The sequence below is a fragment of the Poecilia reticulata genome, chromosome 18 (assembly GCF_904066995.2).
Source record: "Poecilia reticulata chromosome 18, P_reticulata-male-v2, whole genome shotgun sequence".
Lineage (NCBI taxonomy): Eukaryota > Metazoa > Chordata > Actinopteri > Cyprinodontiformes > Poeciliidae > Poecilia > Poecilia reticulata.
The window spans coordinates 4186955-4205983 of record NC_088847.1 but is presented as its reverse complement, the minus strand read 5'-3'; the positions used below and the strand labels follow the sequence as shown (position 1 = coordinate 4205983).

Genomic DNA, 19029 nt, shown 5'->3' with positions numbered 1-19029 from the left:
GTCAAAGAAAGTATAAATAATGAAATAAACCGACATATTAACCTGATTTCAGCTGGAATCTTTAACCCATCAGTGAATTTGGGTTAATAATGGCTCTTTTTCATCATGACAAAGAGCACCAACAGTCATCTGTCATTGTCTGGCAGAGCGAGGATCCTGTTCTGGGGGTTGCACCACCTGCTGCAGGTGGAATCAATGCAGAGTGGCAGGTAGCCACCAGACAGCGAGCTCTCACAGTTCTGCCTGTGTTTTTCTAAATCAAAGCTTACACCCCCATCAGACCCCTGGTCCTTCACCGAGCGCAAACTGCAGAAAACCGTTTCATTTACCAAACATGTCTGACTGTTCCTTTTTACAGCCGTCCGATGCAAATGGAGCACAATGGAACCTACCGGCGGTAATATCACTGTTGTCTAAAATCAAGTGTGATAACATTAGTGAGGCATGGTGCTGGGCTTTTCATTGAAGAAGAAGAAGAAAAAAAATACCTACGCCACTTCTTTTCATAGTTTAACCCAAGCAAACTGAATCTAAAGTAGCGTTTGAGGCGGATGTTGACGCTGTCCCCCTGCTACAAGTTAGAAAGCCCACTCTGACAGCAATCACCAACCGAACGGCTCAAATCACAGCACTATTGTTTGTCCGAAACCACAATCAGAGCCATATTGTTGGAAGCCATGCTCGACAAAAAGGGTCTGCGGTTCGGCAACACAATTAAACGCCCTAGGACAGTGAGCCGCAGCAGTCGCAACGCTGATAAAACGAATAAGAGTTTTGTGTGGAACAACAATGAAAGGCTCAAACTGAGGCGGCCTTGCTCAGAGCGGTTCGAAGTGGGAAGGACTCCGAAAACTCAGAGTACAAGAGAACATTCCACTATATGAGGAAGTACCAAAGTTATTTAAAAAAAAAGGAGGAACAATTTTAATCTTTTCCGAGGAATAATGATCTTCTGAAACATTCACAAAAAATACAATATTTCTAGTGTAAGTACACATCAGTGCTGTACATAGAGATTCCTCATACAAGATGCATGGGTTGTGTAAAAATCCAACACTGCCTTAGTAATGGTGCGAGTTGCCAAAACAACAAAAAGACCAACGTGAGGACAACAGTCCATTCACACCAACTCCTTCAGTCCACTTTAACAAAACTCAAGTTTGTTTGCCTGGAAAGTCTGGTTAGTTTGGGGAGGTGTGAATGTGTAACCCAACTTCGATCCGAACCAAAAAAGTGAACTCTGGTCTGCCTAAAAACCTTGGTCGCAATTTGGTTGAAGTAAACCGTAGTGTGGTTTTAATGTATATGTAAATACACTGCAGACTGGAGATTGCTCCAAAAGCAAGAAGTGGGCTAACACACAGGGCATTCTGGGTAAATACAACCAAAACAACAAAAGAGAAATCCTACACCAGATGAAATCTGACAACAGTCCATTGTTGTTTACATTGCCTGACGAAGGAAGTTGGGTCACCGCCTTCTTCAGAGGTTTTTGTGTCGTTTTCTTCAGTGGTTCTTGGTGCAGCGCCACCACAGGTGAGGAGGTGAACAGGTTACTCAAAGGGTTTGGTTTGTCTGACAGTGCAGTGTGAAAGAGAACCACAACAACTGGAAATGTAAGAAATGATGCCGTTTGGTTCCCAATAGAACCGATTCTGCCAGACAATCAGGTGTGACAACATGCATAGGGTGAGTAGTACATTTACTGGGGACTTATTAACTGGATGCCACACAGATACTGAGGTAAAAGTAACACTGTAAGAACACAGAAAAGAAGAAACATAAGATGACAAAATATACTCAAACCAAGTAAGCCAAGCTCAAAGTCCAACAGATCGTGATAGGCCTGTCTTTTCATATCTACAAAATAATATATATATAAAAAAAGAAATAAACAGGGATACTGGAAAAACGAGCCAACATAAAGAGTCATAAATAGCTTCAGAAGACGTTTTGTTGTTACTGAACAACTATGACGTCCTGTTACGTGTTTGGGTTTAATGCCACCTGCCCAGTCAAAGTCCAACCTTCATTCCTTCTAGTTGCACCAGAACATTTAAAAAAATTTAAGTGAACCTCCGATATCCCTCAGCCCAGCCTCTTTAACACACATCCTGTTCCGCGAAAGGATGAATAGCTGCGCCATCAGCCGGGATGCTGACACGTTGTGATTCCCAATCAGAGCAGAGGCTGCAGATCCAGCCTCTCCACAGCCAGGATGATTACAACCTGTTTACAGCTGTGATTACACAGGAACCAGCAGGGCTGTGTGTTTAAAGTAAACCTGGGATATCTTCATAAAAAAAAAGAAAAAGAAAAAAACATTTCTTCATGCAATTAAAGTACTTCAGCAAATACAAACAACTGCAAACAAAAATAAACCAAATTTGAGTTTCATAGCTGGTCATAAACGTGGCATTAGGACATCATAATCGAGATGAAATCCTTGGTCAGAATGTAAAATGGGTTTAAAAAGTCTGATTTCTGATGTTCCTTAGAATGATGATTCCCAGCAAAGTCTTGTTGGGAATATTTGATCTTATTTGTATTTCAGTTTTGCAACAGACTACGAGAGTCACGCTAAGAAAATAAAAATTAAATTAAATTGAGAAGTCACAGTATTATGAGAAGTTGTATTAGTAACTTTTATGAGAAAAAAAGTCAATGTTATGGGATTAGGTCATTATATCACAGGAATACAGTCCCAAAGTTGTAGTGTTACAAGAATAAAATCATAACATGAATATGTCAAAGAATATGACTGTTATGTAATATTTTTATCTTATTAAATTTTTTTGCAGTGATATGGATATATTATCGCGTTATTTCGACATTATTCTCATAAAATGAATTTATTCTTGTAATACAATGACTTGATTTTGTAATATGACTATATTCTTGTATGTTTAATATCATGCTGTTGCCACTTTCTTGTATTATTTCAAGTTTCTTCTGGTAATATTATGAATTTCTCATAATATTTCAACTTTAATCTAGCAATATGACTATATTCTCGAACAAGTTTCTCATATTATGTCAACTTTATTCTTGAATTATTTTGATTTTTTTTCTCGCGATGCTACATCTTTGTTCGACTTCTAGTAATATTATGACTTCATTCTCGTACCCGTTTATTCTGGAAATATATTACGGCTTTCTCCCTGTAATTTTTCATTAATTCTCATAATCCTATTGGCCTTTATGTGGCCTCAAACACTCAGTCATACATTTTGCCCAAATATTTTCCTGGAGCTTCAACGAGAAGTTGGAACGCCGATCGCTGAAGCAAACCTCATTGACTATGGTGAAAAAGACGTCGATAGCACATAAACATTCAATTATTCCGATATTAAAAATTTCACAATTCCTTTATTGCATGCATTCCATGCCTACCAGTCTATTGTGTTTGTGGTGGAGAGCCAGCAGCGGCATTATGAAAGCAGCAGCACCACCCACTCTGCAGGAGCATGTTGCTGCGGTGAATAATGAAAGCACTGGCTGCCACTACAGGGAGAAGCTAACTGTCAAACCTGGCTCAGTGCAGTCTGATTAACTTCAGCTCTGATGCCATCTGACACTAATGGTGTCCGCCGTGTCTTAACATTTGCAGGAAAAATAATAATAATGAGGGGAGCCGCGCTGCACTAGTCCAACCACAGCCACCGTCTATCTCTGGTCGCCGTAATGCTGCAACAAAAGGCGAACATTTCACTTGTTTTCTTCTTCGTTTTCGCAGCGCGCTCCTGCCACAAGGTTATTTCCATAAACTCTGCCTCGGGCGCCGTGCACCAACCCTTCTGAGAACAGGGGCTGCTGCCACTTCCAAAGCCTGTCAGAAATTGCCACATGCTTAGCAGTTTCTGGGAAAAAAAACACGGCAAACAAGCAAACCAAAACAAAAAACAAAAAAGAAAAAAAAACAAAAACAGTCGTAGTGGAGAAGCAGAAACTAAAATACCGGACTTCCTTCATTTATCAGGGCAAGAAAAACAAAAAAAAAGAATGATTTCTGCTCCCACACAAAGTATTTCTGCACTGTGGCAGAGCAGAGCATCTGTCTACTTCAAGTAATATTCTGGACTGAAAGTTATTAAAGCATAACATCAACTTTTACTTTACAAAGTTGGTAGAAAATACAGAATTGTGTTACTTAGTAATTTTAATGTTTAAAGAGGCAGTTTAATGTGCTTTCTAGGTGCAAAGTGCTTTTTTACAGCACAATATGGTAAATATGTTAACTTCAGTTGTTATAAAAATACCAACTATATCAAACATGACCGAAGAGACATTTTACTGCCTGATTTACCTCTTGAAATTGGGCCTCTGTCTCTTTAAGAAGCTCCTGCTCTTTCTGAAACCCCGCCTTCAGGAAGTTGTCACAACATGGCTCCTCTATTAACCCTTTAGCAAAATTTGTACCAGTGTTGCACTGAGCAGTATCTCCTATAATGAGCTCAGCAGATGTTCCACCAGGTGTTTGCTAATTGCTGGCGGCTAGTCTGAAGGAGCTGAGTGAGGAGGTTGTGGGGGAGGGGCTGCTCTGTGAGGCGGAAGCTTGGAAACTGCATATTTGAGGAGGAGTTTTGTCCTTCAAGGCGGGGCTAGGGCCACCTTGGCGTTTTGCTCAGCAGGATGGTTGGCATGGGAGATTAGAGGATTTCTCAAACATGCATGAAAGAATCAAATCAACACTCCAGGTATCTTTCAAAGGAAGTTTCCAAAACATCAAATATTGAGTATTTCAAAAGAGTTTGACATTTTAGTATTGTGACAATCCTAGTCCCTTGTTGAACACTGACCTATCAAAACTCACAATGTCTCAGACTCAAAGTATATATTTTTACTAGTTCCACTAAAGTCTTCCATTAATAAAAATTTGATATTAATAAAGCGGTCATCACCCACACACCCTCAGTGTCTAATTCTTTATGAATTGTCGTAACGTCTGAACTGTGGAGGAAGCCTGGAACGGTTCACTCCCACGCTGCTGGTGTGTGCAGATCGGCCTCTCACACACATCACAGCCTCTGTCTAGAAAACCTGAGGGCTGACGGTCAGTAAGCTAGCTGAGCATTTCACAACAGATCCACTTGTATTCATCTGGAGCTCCTTAGCAGAGCAAACTTAAAAACATGTTAAAGGAACGGCAGGGATCAATGAAAATGATCCCTGCATGGCTGCATCCTCGGTCCAGATGAGTCAGCGCTCTGGAGGGGAGGAGACAGGCGGTTCTTTTTTTTTTTTTTTGGGGGGGGGGGCGGTGGGTCTTTTGCAAAAGGTTCATTTAGATGCTTAAATCCAATGTAATTGAAAATATCACATTTACTTATTCCAAATGTTTTGCTGCAGCCAGCTAGAGGGCATTCATAAAAAAAAATGCAAGTGCAAAAATGTTACACTAGTTAAATTAATATTACATATTATCTTTAGAGTGTACAGACAGGATAATCTTGAAAGAAAACCTGTTAGAAGTTGAAAAAATTGCGACAATAAAAGCAGTTTAGCTTCTGAGTAGGACAGTAATTTTACCTTCGGATTATTTTTATGATCAAATTCTGCACATTGAACCGATATAAAATTCACCCGAGGGCTGTTAAAACTGTTTTTAACTACGATGTTCAACTTCAACTGGACAGGTCAACACTCATACACGCCTGTTGTATGCAGTAATGCTGTTGAGCTGATCCAAGGAAATCTTTAACAAACTGCAGTCGCCTTTGGTTTTTCCCGGCGACACGTCCAACTGTTTAGGGTGGCACTGGGGCCAAACAAAATGGAGCGATATTGCCGTCACCGGCTGTCACCCCTTTAATAACCGAGAGCTTCTTTTCTGTTCTCATATGCTGACAGGAATGCAGATATTACCTCTGCTGGTTTTATTGTCCCCTCTGTCTGATCTGCTCCTCTTGCCCCTCCCACCCTTAATGCCACAATCAAATAAGATAGCTCTTCTCCATCCTCAAATTTTGTATTAATTTTTTTATTTCTACCTCTCAGCACTCTTCTTTCCTGTTACTAAGCACTCAGGCTCTGCTGAGGCTCCTCTCTTTCCTCTCCTCCTACCACCTCTTCTGATCTGCAAGGCTCCTCGTGCCTCCTAAGTCACTCTAATCTTACAACATCAGCTCTGTAATGCACCTCATTATGAGTGGTGGGCATGGCAATCAGAGTTATAAACCCTCGCTCTCCTCCAAGCCTCATCTCTCTTAAATCCACTTTAATTCGAGCTCCGGAGCGCCGCAAACAGATTCCTGGAGGATGGTAAACTTATTCAAGGCCATGGCTCCGGGATCAGGCAGATTCCCACACACTCCCCACAGCTTCAGCCACAAAAAAAAAAACAACAAAAAAAAAACCACAGACACACAGCGCAGGTTCGTATGATGCACACCAATGCTGATGTTATTTAGTGGATTTCATGAAAATGTCGCTCATGTTTTAGAATTAGATTTTCTGACTTCATACTGAAAATAGGGTGAGATCCTGCTGTGTAAGGTGTGAAAGTCTGCCCTGGATTCATGGAGATATGAGAATCAGCCACAAGCCACTGCTGCTGCTGTGAGCAGGTTATTTAACCACAGTTTAACTTAAAGGGACAGTATTATGTTAATTTCCAGGCAAATGGTGCCATTTTATAGTTAAATCAAGTAACCATGTTAACTTTAGTTATTATAAAAGTACTGTGTATATCAAATATGACTTAAAAGGAATTTGACATCATTTAAGGACTTGAAATTGGGCCTCTGTCTGTTTAACTACCTGTTCTTTCTGAAACTCTGTCTTCAGAATGTCATCACAACAGCACTCCTCTATTAACTCTAACAACATTTTTACCAACATTTTTCACCTCCTGTAATGAGCTCAACTGATGTTTCACATAGAGTTTGCTAATTGCTGTTGGCTAGTCTGAAGGAACTGAGTGGGGGAGAGGTGCTCCGTTAGGTGAAAACTTGAAAACTGCAGCCCAGAGGAGGAGCTTTGTTGTCAAAGGCGGGGCTACGTCCAACCAGACGTTTAGCACAGCTGAATGGTTGCCAAGGGAAACTGAAGGATTTCTCAAACATGTATGAAAGAAACAAGACAAAACTCCAAGTATGTTTTTGATGAGGGAATAAGATCATAACATGATGAAAAGCTCAAAAAATTTTATTTTACCTAATGCTTCCCCTTTAATGGTTACATATACAGCATTTTTTATGCACCTATAAACTTTTAAAACCAAACAAATGATAAAGTAGAACTGCAAGCAGTTAACAGGTTCCAAGTTGGCCGTTTGCCCCGCCTCCTGCTGCAGCTCACTGTTTTGCCTTTGCTTCAAAGGTCAAAGTTCATCAAAGGGCAACACAGAGACACACAGGATAGGCCACCATGCACAAACACTTATACCTGAAGGTAGAGACTAGTTGATGTATATATCTTGTTTTCAGACTGTGGGAGGAAGCCAGAGAACCCAGAGAGAAGCTCTGCATGAACAAAGAGAACATGGAGATTTCATGCAGAAAGACCTCAAGCCCAGATTCAAACCCACGACCCAATACGTTTCTTATTAAAGGAACAATAGCAGCATGCAGTACAACAAGATAGGCTTGGTTTCAGTGTAAAACATCCACTCATAATTCTTTTTTAAATATTGCAAGGTATAAAGTTCACCTTGGGTTCTTTTTCTGTTCTCTCCATAAACAGAATCTTGCAGCCATTGGATCTTTTTGCTTTTAAAAGCATTCACTTAAGGCCTAACAACATACATTCTATTCCTGCCACACGGTGATAGATTAACCTTTGCCTCGGGCCCTGGGGTTTTGTCCTATAGCACAGCAAATGCACTATTCTTCTTAGCTTGCAGACTATAGCAGCGCTGATAAAACTCAAGCTCTAGTAGTTCTCATAAATAATGTCCAAGCATAATTTATGATAGGTACACATTAGAGAATTAGTATAAGTAGAATAACTTACCAGCAAGTCTAAATCATTACTAACTAATGAACAATTTAGTATGTAGTATTTCAGAAAAACCAATATCTTAGAAATCTACATTTATACTGCAGTGAATAAAAGTCAAGAATATTGTAAATACAATTCTATTTTTCTTTTAAATCACAAAATAGTGTTTTCAGTTTTCTCATTTAACTTTTATTTACCAGGACAAAAGCCCATTGAGATTAAAATCCTCCTTTTCAAGAGAGTTCTGACCAAGAGGCAGCAACAAATACAGAAAACAAGAAAGAAATTGCTAAGCTATAAAAAAAACAGGTACATGTCATTGTAAAACAAAATGTAAAATAAAGCTTTTAGCTTGGATTTAAAACTAAACGAGATGAATTCAGCCAATCTAAGAGTTTCTTGTAAGAAGTTCAAAGAAAAGACAGCAGAGTGAACCACAACCTTCTGCCCAATTCAGTACGAGCAAACAGAGTGCAATCACTAAAATTATGATTGAAGAAAAATCTCCACAGCTTTGTGACTTAGCTGAATCTCCATCGAGTTGAGCCGTTTGAGAAGCTGAAATACCTAGGTGCAACGCTACTCGACAGTGTTGGCAAACGCTTGCAAGGCAGCCAATCCAGGATTGTCAATAATTTTCACCGGCGTCGATTGGTTGTAGCTTCAAGAGCAAAAATCAGAAAGACGGCAAATGTTAGCTTCTGGAACAGAGCAAAAATGGCTTCCACTCTGTGCATTAAGAGGTTCACACACATTAAGTTACAGTCGGCGCCTTAAAATGGGCAGTTCTAAACATTTTTAGAGGAGATCTGGCGTATTCATTGTGGGTGGATGTGGTAACTCCCACCAATACTGGACAGATCTACTGTACATACATAGTTTTTGTCATTGGGTTAAACTGTTCACATATGTTTTATGTGAATATTGTCTGAACGGATGTTTGGATGTCTCTGCTTGCTGTCTGACGGTGGCATCGCTGTAGGCAGATATGACTGGATCAAACAGACCCGACGTTCATACTGAGGTTGTTTATCACTTAACCAGAATCCCAGCAACGTTTCTACATCAGCGATCAGACAACAGCTGCTCAGGTGCAATCAATGAGTTCTTCTGATAGAAGACAGGGTTTGACAAGCAATGGATTTACCATCTTCTGTACTGTAAACAAAAAAAGAAAGACTTCTGCAAACACACTCTGCCCTGCTAGAAACTGCCTTCAAGCGCGCCGTACTTCAGCTGAGCTGCAGATGAATTCTCCCTGCTAAGTGCATAACGCGTATGTGTGCTGGTTCATGTCCTGACAGGTTGATTCATGAGCTTAATCCCTCCAATTGGGTTTCCTATCGATCAGTTCGACTGAGAGGCTTTTGCTGACCGTGGCCTGGGAGCCAGAGAGCAGTTATCGCTAAGATATACATACGGCGGCGGAGGAGTATTAGAGAGTCAGGAATTAGTTACAGATTAAGTTTAATGCTCAACATTTCCATATGTTCCGCGCATGTTCCATGTCCTATCTATATGTCTAAAGGGATAAAAACAATCAATTACCCCAAACTGATTCTTTTTGCCTAGTTCCAGTGCAACTTTTTGTTGGCCTACAGACTTTTTGTTATACTGCTTCAGCGTATTCTACTTTACTTATAGTTCGTATCTACAATATACTAAATAGCATCTTTTTCCATGTGATAAATTATTCTGTTTTCACATCTGGTCAGATCAGATATTTACTCAGTCTCATTCAGTTTGGTAGCGACCATCCAGCACTGGTTGTGCAAGATGGAGGATCTGAAATATTGCTTCTGTGAACCGGCTGATTCTGCTGGAAGCCCAGTGTCTGTCATGATGATGGATGGTCAATCTGTATCGTTTATTTTTCCTTTAAGGTTTACACAGAGGAGAACACACAAGGCTTCACTATATGGAGGGATGAATCAGGAGGAGTACCAGCGGAGAGTTCAGTAACCAACTGTGCCAATTTTGCTTTGATCTGGTTCAAACGATGTCATATTTCACAAATATCAATAAGGTAACAAACTGTAATTTATTTACCTCCAGATAATTTAGTAAAGACGTAATGTAACAAGAAGTATTTTACAGTCTGTGTTTTACTTTACCGAGTAAACACAGCTCATTCTGTTGCAACATCTCAGTTTCTGTGATGTGATTTGTTCAAAACCCCAAAAATGCCAAATATCATTTTATAATCAAGTGATCTACTGAACATGCCGTATGAGGAACTGTGGTGGGAACACTTCCAGTAATCTGCTAATTTTGAGTTCATTTTTCGTCTAGCACTTGTGCCAACTTAGAAAACGTTTCCCCTAAATGAAGTGTTCTGGATAAATTCTAAAGCACTGACTTATTTGACTGTTTTGTAAACCTTCAGTTGAATAAAATTTGACATCTGTGTTGAAGTTGTTAAGAGTTCTTCACACAGTTAGACATTTACATCCATGCTCTTATTTTGAAGTGGATGAAAGACGGAGCAGTTCCCTTTCCTTTCATGTTCTTCTCTCTCTTTTTTTAAAAAAAGAACATGAACATGTTTTATCTTGTTTCTAGATAAAACATGTTTTATCTAGAAACATGTTTCTGTTTCTGTACATGTTTCATCTTGTACAGAAACGAGATAAAACATGAACAGTTGAGAACCAGATAAACATAAATGCAATATCTAACAGCTTTATGGAACATGTAAATTATAGTGTGAAAATTTAATTGGTGCTCGAGTCTTTCAAGGACAGATATAATTAGAATTCAAGCTAGTGCTTTAGCATTAGCTTCCGCAAAACAGTGTTTATGTAGTGCTTTAGCATTAGTTAGTGGAACTAATATTTATCATTAATGACAAAGGATTAGCACAGATAGCCATTTAGTTAGTGATGCCCACCACTGATGAAAAGCATGTAAACCACTTTTTATGAGAAGATAAGTTACAACTGTATTTGTGTTTGACACACAAGTTGACACTTTTAACTGGTAAGTGTTACTAAAGGCAGTCAGCTTCATCACTTCGTGTTGTTCCATCGCAAAAAATCCCACTTAAATATATTACAGCTTGTGGTTAAGTGCCTAAATGGAGGAAAAAGTCAAAGCAGCTCGTATGGTATGGCAAGACATTGCACCAATTAATGTCTGTTGTGTTCTCAGTAAGAATAATGGAAAAAAAAAATGCATGCTGGGAACTTGGAGAATAAATGCAGGCAAGTCACATTAGAGTAAAAAATTGAACGCTGTATGGAATTGTGATGACTTGCGGTAATTATCCGGCAGCAGCTGCTGGTAATAAGCTGAGGGTATTAGCAAAGGCTCCATCTAAAACCGTGGAGCTACAAGACACTGAGATCACTTCCACAGCCAGAACCTAGATTCCTGATCACATACTTCACCACACTTGGTGTTCCTGTGAAGTGTCAGCATCCCATTGACCTTTTCTCAGCTCCATTCATGAAGGTAGAGTAACTTTAAGACGGCCATTTTGGACGAAACACCACCTCCAAAGGACAAAATGTTGATTAAGGACAGAATGAAACAAGAAAGGGCATCAACTAAAAATACTAAAGCTGCTCTCCATCTTGTTCTGCATTCATGCACTCACACTGTGTGTTTAATCAAAAAGCGCTCCACACTGGAGCAAATGTGAATTAATGAATGAAGACACCGTCTTTAAAAACATTCAGCTCCTTTTTTTTTTTTAAAGCTGGCCCCGAGTTCCTCTTTGAAGAACTCCGATCAAATTACGACTAATCAGTAAATAGAGGAAGTAAATCATCTCTGTGATGTAATCTCAAAGCAAGATAGAAAGATTAAGTTACATTTTTTTTTTTTTTTTTTTTAGGCAAGGGAAATCAAATCTGAATGCTGGAGGTCTGCGCTACTTGTGTGTGATTTGAGGATAAGAGTTACAGACTGCTCATCGCTGTCTTTACAATTACTTTGAGACTAATGGAAGCGGAGCCGGTTAATCTTCGCATGCTGGCCCCAATGTACATCTAGCAGCGCGCCGTATCTCTTATTCCTAGCATGCAGCCTCCGATGCTGCTCTGCTGAATACACTCTGCCCGGCCATCACACATTATCGGCTCGGCATCGTTTATAACAATCCAATGTAATTTCCAAGCAGTCAAGGTATTACGGTTTAATTTATTTGTTGGAGACGGGACCGGCATGAAATACAGAGGCAGTGGGAGTGAGTGATAGCCACGACAGGAATTTCTCTAGACTCAAAAAAAAAAAAAAAAAGAAGGCTGCAGGGTTGGTCCAGACACAATCAGTGTTTACTATAGCTGCAAACAATCTCCTTATAGTTTTGCATTTAAAAACCCCCAGCATAATACCATTTATAAACAAAGCCACAGACAAACACTGGAAGATACATTCCTGCGTTGTAAAATGCAAGATGTTTAAATTCTAGAGCTTCTAGTTCTATGCTAGTTTTTATTTTAAACATGACATTTTATGGCATAAAATGTCAACCTATATCATCCTCTCTCCCCCGACAGGATTGTAGTGTCTATTTTTTTGTTTCCAATATATGCAACGTCAGGAATTAAGTGTATCATGTTATATCAAATATGAACTATTATTCTTAAAAATAAATGCTTTCCTGTCCTGTTTGGTCAGGAATGTGGGCACAATATCAATTTCCTTCTCCTTCGCTGCTTATCCCATTCCTCATTGGCTTCTTAATTTGCACCTAAAGAGCAGAACAGCAAGCTGCCAAAGCCTCCGCTCACACTAGCGGACGGTCAGTTAATTAAGTGGCTTTTATTAACACCACCTGGCTGCTGCTGACCCCGTTAACATCTATAGAAGCCATAAGGGTATAATTAGTTGCGCCCCCCCCCCCAAACTCCTCCTCCAGCATTTCTTTTGTTAAAGTTTATTTTAAATAACTTCTAAAATGCTATATGTTACTGATTTGAGGTTGTATTTAATTCACTTTGGACCAATTTAATATCATGTGGTTTCAATTAAAACCAAACCATTTTGCAACATAAAAAAAAATAAAAAAAATAGTCAATTCAACCCAATCATAAATATTGGTTCATATCTTTCTACCAATTTGATTCCATTTGTAATACAACTAAAATATATCACGCAAATGGTAAAAAAATTAAAAACAAACAGCTCACAGCTTTGAGCTCTAGAACTGACAGTGATCCTTTCCCCTGAGAAAGCATGTGGCGACAGTGGACAGTTCATCAAATTTAGGTGTTGACTCACAATGAGCATGAATATGGTGATAGTAGAAGAACTTTCCAGAAAGATTGTGTCCTTATTTTTCCCCAGTGACTATACCGTACCCACAGTACTCAGCAATCCTAGTAGAGATGTAAGAAAGAGGTTGAATACATTCAGATTTTCACATGTTACTTGCAGCAGCATAATCTCACACTGCTTTTCCTCTTGACAAATCCAACCAAATTGTGAAAAGAATACCTCGGTTTCAAATCATAGCTGCAAAAAAGTGAAGTGAGAGTAAAAAACTTAATGCTGCACTGCATCCAAAACAAGTGGGAATAACTGTCAAAAAAATAAAAAAAATCTGATTAAAATGATTCGAACGACAAGAAAACTGCTTCCAAGATGGATGTAATGAAGTAAGACGATGAGATCAAACGCTCTCTTTGCTCTTCCAGGCAGTCGAGCAAAGGTAATTAATAAATTACTATTTATTTTTATTTTTTTTGCCCTGGCTGCATTGCTTCATTAGATCAAATCTAGCGTGTTCAATTCTTCACATCGATGAGATTTCAGACTGCAAAAGCTGCTTCCCCCCCACGCGTCCCTCCATGTTTGCAGGCTCATTTAATGCTCTCTTAACCAATGCATTTTTAAGACACAACGAAGCATAAAACGACATAAATTGTGACTCAAATGGAGACAATTGAGTGTCCATTAAACAGCAGAGAGCTAAACTGGTGCCCTGTGGTACGGAATGAGAGCCAGACATCGTGAGCAGTAATTATCTCAGGTAGCTATCTCATTACCGCCCTGCTCCTGGTACGTAGCTGTGGCCGCAGGCTCAGAGTTTTACCGTTAGCTTCTCGTTTTCTTGTTCTCCTCCAAAGCTGAGCCGTTTACCGCCGGCGAGACGCCTTAAGTCAAGGCTGCACTCCACAACGCTCCGACTGTCTTAAGTTAATCCCCGTCACTAGAATTGAACTTCTTGAGCTGCCAGGTGACTGCAAACCTTTCGGAGCGTGGCGTTCTATCTACATAGAAGTTTTTATTTTGAATTTAGGGGCAATTTTCCAAACAAAATCAATGAAAACCTCCCCTTTTGATCGCAGACAATTATGTACGATTATCTGATGCTTTGTTTGGAATCTGAAGTAGTTGTTACTGACAGCGAACTAAAGCCTTAGATTGTCATAAAACTACAATGCTTACATTTGCTGCACAGCAGGGCGCAGTGTCTGAAAACGTTGGATTGCATTTCGATGCTAAAGTCTTTGTTAGTCCCACAATGAAACGGCTTAATGGGAAGGCGACAAAAGACCTAGAAAAGCCATTGTTTTCTTTAAGAGCTTGTAAAAGGGAACAAATGCCTTACTTAGTGTCACCCTCTGCCTATAACTTGTGCTCTCATCTCTCCTTTTATTCATTCAGAGTATAGTGGTGTGGCTCACTGGACAGCCTTCAGCTGTGTCAAAAAAGGTCAATCACACCCAGTGGCGCAACTACACATTATTCAGTTGGATGCGAAAACATAGATCGGCGCCCCCCCAACGATGGTATGATACGTGAAGGTTAAAACTCGCCACATTTACCTCGTTACGTGCGCGAGGTGAAGGAGCAAGGCGCGCTGAAGTGTATGGGAAAACATCATCGGCTCGCCGCCCCCTCCAGACGGGGTTTTGGCGCCCCCTCTGGTGCTGCGCCCCTATGCGTTGCATACCCTGCATACCCACTTTTTGCGCCACTGATCACACCATAGCATCGCTATAGGAAGATCTCCATCGGGTTCCAGAAGACTTAAAGATTCAGTATTCAGTTTTTAGCTCCTCTAACCTGGAACAAGCTTCCAGAAAACTGAAAAACAGCTCAAACACAGAGATCCTTTAAATCAAGGTTAAAAACTCACCTGTTTGGAGTTGATTTTGATTCAGAATACACGGAAAACGGATCAGTATATTTCATGTGTGTTTGCTTGATGTATTTGACAAAATGTAATGTCAACTGCTGTTTTATAATTGGTCACTGTGTGATAGGGATAGGGTTAGGGTTTGAACTGCCTTGTTGCTGAAATGTGCGATACAAATAAACATGACTTCAAGAAACAAAAAAAGAGAGAGATTGCCACCGGACAAGGCTCGAAACATGAGCAAGATCTATGTGTGCAATGAGCGCCACCTGGACAGCGGCCGTCACATCAAAAAACTTTGAATCTCTGTATTTGACGGAATTTAGTTTGCGCCACAACAATAGACAACATTGAGCTTCTGCATCCACTCATCATTACATCGTTACGGGACCAGACAGCAGGAGCAGATTCAGTGGAATCCACTGAAGAATTAGACAGAAAATACAATAAAAACATGACTGTCTTAGGAAAAGCCAGCAACAGACTGTAAATTAGCAGTGAATTAGCAGTCACTGTGGCGACAATGAGCCAATCAGAGGCTGACTTCACATCTGGAACTGGGTCACAAATTGTAATGCAAAGACGCTGAACCAGGTTTGACCCCTGGTCAGGTCAGAAAGGTCCAAATATCTCCAGCCTAAAATTTAGCAAAGGAGTTTTTTTTTTCCTTCTTTGCAGACAACATAAATGGATATAAATGTCTAACATAAATGGATATGAAAAGAAAATCTTGACACGATAAAATTTATTAAGGTTTTCGCTGTTCAAAGTCTCGTCTGTATCTCGCTAAAATATTTGCAGGCCTTGAACCGTTTCACACTCTGTCGTGTTTGAACAACGGGCTTCGGTATTTATTCAGTGCTTCATTTAGCTTGAACAGAAAGTAGTTTATACTTGTGAAGTGGATTGATGATGCATCTCATGATAGTTTCTCCTTGACACAATCTTTGCTAAAACAGCTAAATGAAAACACCCAGATTTATTTCTACTATATTTCAACAAACAGCCTAACAATTAATATGTGTCTCATTTGGAAAGCATTGCTTTAAGGTTTTGATGTTTACCCAAATGCAATACATTAAATATAAAGATTTAACAATGTCATTATAAGCTAAATGGTTTTTTCAGTCAAATAAATGAAAACGTAGTTGCTTTTGCAAATCAGTCATAGCAAACAAACAGTCTTTTTTACTACTGGATAAACAGCTAAATCTTAAAAGTAAAATCTGAATAAAAACTATGAAACATAAAATAGGTAAGTGCATAAACATTCAGCCCCTTCAAAGTGACTGATCTAATTCAACAGAGGTCCAGCCAGTTGGTGCTAGTAGTCCAACAATAAGTGGAATGCAACTGCAAGGAGGTGATTATTTTTATAGAGACTGTACATTTACCTCATCACACGTATACTTGCATCTTTTAAATAGTTGTGTCGCCTTTATTATGTTTTTTTTTAAAGCGTAGATAATTCAAAGGAGTAAAAAGCAGAATGAAGATGAGACTTTCCAAACAGAGTTAATAATGTTCACCATTGTTGGTACAAGTAACTCAGATCCCGCGCTACACAAAGTAAATAGCTGAAACTTTCTAAGGGAATGCTAATTTTGGTGAAACAAAAATAAAAAATGTAGAAAGAAGGAAAAATGTTTGGGTTGCAAATCCAAGGCAGAAAAAAGGAAGTCTAAACCTAATGTGAAATATTCCCTCTGATAAAGATCAGAACAACAAAAACTTTAGATTAGCTTTATGATTTATCTTGTTATAGTTCACAGCAAAAGACAGAAACTCTAACACAGACTCTTTGTTGGTCGTCTCCTTTGAAACAAAGAACATGATTCAATTCTTACAGTTAAACTGCGTGATCATAGGGCTGCTAAATAATTACTAAGTATTGATGTACGGAGAACAAACACGACAAAAAACAAGCTAAAAAAAAGCACGACTGGTTCACGACTTTGAACCTAAAAGGGACGGTTTATTAAAACAATTTTTATCTGAAAAACTACACTACGTTCTCTTTAATAAACATCCTGCCTGACCAAGTTTTAATTGGTCTTTATTCCTTCTCCCATCGGTGTCCCGTAGGTAGGAAGAAACCATTGCGGTATTTAAGCATTTCTGCCTGGACTCCCTTCAAAACCACCGGGATGAAAAAGTTCCAGACCGAATCTGTGCTCGACCGCCCGCAGACACACAGCACGGTGCATTAGTATTCAGACAACGTCAGATCTCTGGGCCAAAACACTCAGTGGACAAACCCTGACAAGCAGACACACATTAATAGCTATTCATGAGTGAGAATCGGGAGACATGCTCGAATTGCCACAGCGCAGGGACTCTCGGGGAGAAAATATTCATCACACAATTGGTTAAAAAACATTTTTTATCATCGGAAAATAACTCAGTGTTTTTCTCATTACAGGCAACACATTCTGCTCAGCAGTAGATTACTGGAGCAAGTATATAATGCACTGTGGGTACTGGAGCAAGACAAAGCTAATTATTAAGAGGCAAGCAATAACACTGACACATCACTAAAGCAATAGTTACAAAGTGCTATCAGCCAGACTTTTAAACTCTTTCCATCTTGTGTGTTTACTGTTTGAGAGAGGTGTTGATACATCCCATTAGCCTGTCCAGTGTTGCGCTTCCCTCGCCCATCGCCTCGGCTAGCACATTGTGACATGTCAGCATGTTGCAGATGAAGCTTCTGTGGCTTTTAGTAATTTCTTATCAGCTGTCTTAAGTCAAGTAACGCAACAAATACAACTTAAGAGCGGGTTGAAATTTCTGCTTTAAGAGCTGCATAAATTTGAAGGTTCTTTTTGAAAAGCGGAGCGACGACAGCATGTTGCCCATAGAGACTGAGCTATTAACCGGTGGGAAGATTAGGGTCTGTGCCTTCCTACTACAAAAGGGAAAGCACTCAGATGCTCAAGTCAACCGAAAATAAATAAATAAACAAATAAAAATAAAACAATCTAGCCCTGAAATTAGCATGAAGCAAGCCCAGAAGGTTTTGATCTTGGATATTAGCCCACAGAGGAAACGTTGCGACAGCGTCCTGAATATGAGGATAAAAGAAGAGCAAACAGCTTTATTAAGAGCAATGGCAAAGAAATCAGTACAACTTCAGAGGTACATAGGGAGCTACTAATAGTTTGTCTGCTTTAGTTTAAAATTAGATGATTTAAATCAGTCGTGCTAACCCTAAATCACTAATCGAGAACATTAGTTCCCCTAGCGCTAAAGCGCTACACCAACAGGGTATTTAGTGGAAGCTAACGTGCTATCTTCAATTCAAATTACATCTGCTCATGAACGACTTCAAACTTCAAGCACTTATTTCATTTTGACGTTCTAATTTTTTATGTTCTTTAATTCCTTTACCCGTTGTATTTATGTTTACATCTTGTTATCAACTGTTTGTTCCTGTATGTTTCTTCTTTGAAATATAGTTAAGGAAAAAAATGAGTATGTCAAGAGAAGAAACGGAACTGCAGCAACAAAAAGTCTTCACCCACCTTAAATAACATAAATGTAAACATCCAACTACTTGAAGAATTCAACACAGACGACAACAGAACGTTTACATCACAGCCAAGTACATTAGCGCTTTAGAATTTAACCCGGAAAAATAATTCAGGGGAAGCTAAGTGCGCTAAACGTTTTCAAAGTTAGCACCATTAGGTGCTACACAAAAGAAATTAGCTAATCTGTTAGCACTTTGATGGATTAGCGGAAGTGTGCTCACCTTTGCCTTCAATACTCTCCCGACTTTTAAGATTCTGTTCTCAATAAAGACAGCCAAGGTGCCAGCAGTGATAATTATACCTGTTTCAGAACCTCGTGTGAAAAACATGTTCAAGCTAGTAAAACAGGCTACATCAAACAGCGGCGGTACACACAGACCGATGCTGAAACTGAGAAGAGAGGAAAAGGCAGACAGAATAAAAAATCTCTCCAACTCTTCATGACATACACTGATTTCCGTAGGT

At 39.5% G+C, this 19029-nt stretch overlaps 1 protein-coding gene across 10 annotated transcripts in view; it reads right to left on the bottom strand.

The window, feature by feature from the left end:
* The window catches only part of nrxn2b (neurexin 2b), an 811982-nt gene that overhangs the window by 552068 nt on the left and 240885 nt on the right, over positions 1-19029 (bottom strand). The window lies entirely within an intron of this gene.